A 3,832-nucleotide genomic window follows, 5' to 3' on the forward strand; every position below is an offset into this window, starting at 1 on the left:
CTTATTAGAAGAAAAACAAACGTAAATGAATGAAATGAAACCAGGTTTTAGGCACTTTGTTACTGGCAGCTTGTCATTGAAACATAAACATTTCATCTCACATCTGAATAAACAGGTTTTTCTGAACTAGCTTAGCTTTTGCAGTTTACTCCATCTGTGCCAAACTGTTTAGCTCACAGAGTCACTGTACACAGTTAACAAGTGAAGCCATTGGATTATGATTGTTTCTGTATTCTGGTAAACTTGGAGCATGACTGTAATGTACAGTAAATAACAGCAGAATAACCAGTGTTTAGTAAACAGTGAAAAGCTCCACACTGCAGGTTTGATCAGTAACAACAGTAACTCAGTGTAGTCCTCTAATTAACATGTGGCTATATGAGTCATTTAAACATCCGGCACCTTCCCTCCCTCTCACTTGCCCTCTCAGACTTCTCTCTCATGAACATGATGTTCAGCAGTGCTGCAGCGCCATATAACTGAACCAGGGGAGCAGAGTTGCAGCACTGCTGGTTGGAAATGGTGTCAGTGGTTCATTAATGATCGGCCCTCGCAAATTATATCAGCTCGGCTCATAAATATGTGTTGCAATCGATCCATGTGACTGCTCTCATATAAAACAGTGCTGTATTCCTGCTTGTTGAACATGTGGAATTTATATTACTGACTGTTCATCTACGAGGATGGTGACATTCACACTCTGTCACTGTAGCTCTGAGGAGACATTATAAACATTAATCCCTTTTATTGATTCAGTGCGACTTCACAGTGTTGTTGGGAAGAGATAAGATTTAGTTTTTACATTTACACTATCAACACCTTTGCACTTATCATCAACACAGAGGCACCGTCAGCTCTGTCTTTCTCAGATTTACATAATATAAAAATATCTTATGAGGAAAATGCGTTTCTACATCTATTTTAGACTCTCTGCTTTGTATCGTACTTAGATTTGTTTTTTTGAGTTCATCACTTTTTTTGTATTTTCTATTCTGCCTTTCTGAGCTATTTTGTTTTTCTGATATAGTGCTTATGTTACTATAGTGCTTATGTTACTATAGTGCTTATGTTACTATAGAGCTTATGTTACTATAGAGCTTATGTTACTATAGTGCTTATGTTACTATAGAGCTTATGTTACTATAGAGCTTATGTTACTATAGAGCTTATGTTACTATAGAGCTTATGTTACTATAGAGCTTATGTTACTATAGAGCTTATTTTACTATAGTGCTTATGTTACTATAGTGCTTATGTTACTATAGTGCTTATGTTACTATAGAGCTTATGTTACTATAGAGCTTATGTTACTATAGAGCTTATTTTACTATAGTGCTTATGTTACTATAGTGCTTATGTTACTATAGTGCTTATGTTACTATAGAGCTTATGTTACTATAGAGCTTATGTTACTATAGTGCTTATGTTACTATAGAGCTTATGTTACTATAGTGCTTATGTTACTATAGTGCTTATTTTACTATAGTGCTTATGTTACTATAGTGCTTATGTTACTATAGAGCTTATGTTACTATAGAGCTTATGTTACTATAGTGCTTATGTTACTATAGAGCTTATGTTACTATAGTGCTTATGTTACTATAGTGCTTATGTTACTATAGAGCTTATGTTACTATAGTGCTTATGTTACTATAGAGCTTATGTTACTATAGTGCTTATGTTACTATAGTGCTTATGTTACTATAGAGCTTATGTTACTATAGAGCTTATGTTACTATAGTGCTTATGTTACTATAGAGCTTATGTTACTATAGTGCTTATGTTACTATAGTGCTTATTTTACTATGTGATTGACTGTTGTTGTAATTCAAGCCCTGAGTGTAGAGCAGGTAAGATATAAAGTTGCATCCTAAATTCCATGCTCATGCAGAGTGTTTAGTTTATGACTTTTTCACCTGGTCATTTCTTGATGAACAGATGGTCTTTTAGGGTTGACCAAGCTGGTACCTTGACTCTGTTCTCTGCAAGATGTTGCAAAAAACAAAATCATATGGAGACAATATTGGACACAAAATATATAACAATTTAGTTAAATGTAGCATTAACTCATAGGTCTTGCTAAAGTAAACCTTGTATTCTGATTCATCACAGCAGCAGTTCAGTTGGATGATGTCAGTAACTGCAGCAAGTGTCTTGCTGACTGAATAATTACATCTTGCATAATCTGAAACACACACATAAAGACAGAAACAATTTATAAATTAACGTTTGATAAAATCTAAGAATTAATCATTTATTAGATACCAATATGAATATGTCTACCATAAAACTTGTGTGGAGCGAAGTTACATTCAATCAAGATGGTCTGGCATGCTACAACTTTGTAGTTGTTAAGTTCTGGCTACAAGTATATATACCCATCTTGTACATGTTCTTTAACATTATTATTATTATTATTATTATTATTATTATTATTATTATTATTATTATCATCAAAATCATCATCATCATCATCCTACCCAATTATCTGTTTCTTTTAATCAGAGTATGCTGTTTTAATGACTTTACAATATCATTTACATTGTGTTCCTTACATTTTCCCCAATTGTATGTTATATTAATCCTATATTTCCGTTTTAATATTTCTAATGTTTGCCTTGTTTTCTTCACTGTCTGGTCTGCCTCTGTCTCACCTTTATGGATGCATTTACACCTAAATGTCCCCAACAAAGGATGTTTTAATTCACCACTATTCCAGTGAAACACGAGTCTCCCACCTTCCTGCTACCGGTCTGGAGTTTTTGTTCACCAAAGCACACACCAACTTCATACTGACGGACAGATCACTGCCCTTTTGCCGCCTTGTCTGACCGTGTTTTGTGGCTTTGGTTCACTTCGCCTCACTCTTCCCCATTCTTGTCATTAAATCAGGCCGTTCTGCAACCATGGCAGCCATTCAATCTATGGCTTTATTCATGGTGTATTTTACCACTTCACCAAAGGCCGTTTTCGTTTACAACATTATATTTGCAGTGTTCGTCTATCTATCAATATCTGCGGAGTATTTTTTAACGAGTATCCTATTTTCTAAAGCACAGCATGTAAAGGGTAGCTCGGTTAGCAGGATGCTAGCATGTAGCGCTTAGTGAGACACGCCTCAGACGAGTTGAGCAAAGACCCCGTCTGTGTACTTTATACGTGAGCAACGGATTTAAATAAAATTAACGTTTCAAAAGACAAACTTGAAGATAAAAAACAATATACTTACCGGAGAATCGCCAGGGTTTGCCGCTTCCATCTTGCTGCTCCTAAATTCAAAACTGCCTCTGCAGTCAGGCAGGGGAGGCGTGGAAATTGTCTTTGAGTTAGTCAAACATTTTCCTTAGTTCGAGTAGATGATAAAATAAAAATAAATGGGATTTTAAGTAGGACTAGGCGTTCTGTAATGATCTCTATTTAGGAGAAAAACTTAATCACTCACCTCTAAACAGCTCTCTTTTAGGAGACAAACTGCTGGCTAACGGTGTCATGTGATCAAACAGCGTAATTTAATTGGCCGAGAGCCACTCGACTCGATCTGGTGGTGATTGCTCTGGCTTGGGTCATTAAAGTTCATCACTTTTGCAGTTGAATTTTTGCAGGTGAATTTTTTTCAGGTGAATTTTTTGCAGGTGAATTTTTGCAGGTGAATTTTTGGCAGGTGAATTTTTTTCAGGTGAATTTTTGCAGGTGAATTTTTTGCAGGTGAATTTTTGCAGGTGAATTTTTGCAGGTGAATATTTTTGCAGGGAAATTTGGAGGATAAAAATTCAGTGTCATAAATTCAATGTCTGAAAATACTTGAATTCTGATGATACTATATTTCTTCCGA

The 3,832-nt window shown here is 35.4% G+C and overlaps 1 long non-coding RNA gene across 1 annotated transcript; it reads right to left on the reverse strand.

Moving 5' to 3' along the window:
• Positions 1-1,810: 1,810 nt before the first annotated feature.
• LOC308397340 lies at positions 1,811-3,514 on the reverse strand. The gene is made up of 4 exons (XR_013971727.1): positions 3,443-3,514; positions 3,230-3,287; positions 2,091-2,185; positions 1,811-1,982 (listed from the first exon to the last, which is right to left on the reverse strand). It is a non-coding gene; the product is annotated as an uncharacterized lncRNA (long non-coding RNA).
• Positions 3,515-3,832: the final 318 nt, after the last annotated feature.

This window comes from Rhamphochromis sp. 'chilingali' (genome assembly GCF_963969265.1).
Source record: "Rhamphochromis sp. 'chilingali' genome assembly, chromosome: 5".
In the NCBI taxonomy this organism is placed as follows: domain Eukaryota; kingdom Metazoa; phylum Chordata; class Actinopteri; order Cichliformes; family Cichlidae; genus Rhamphochromis; species Rhamphochromis sp. 'chilingali'.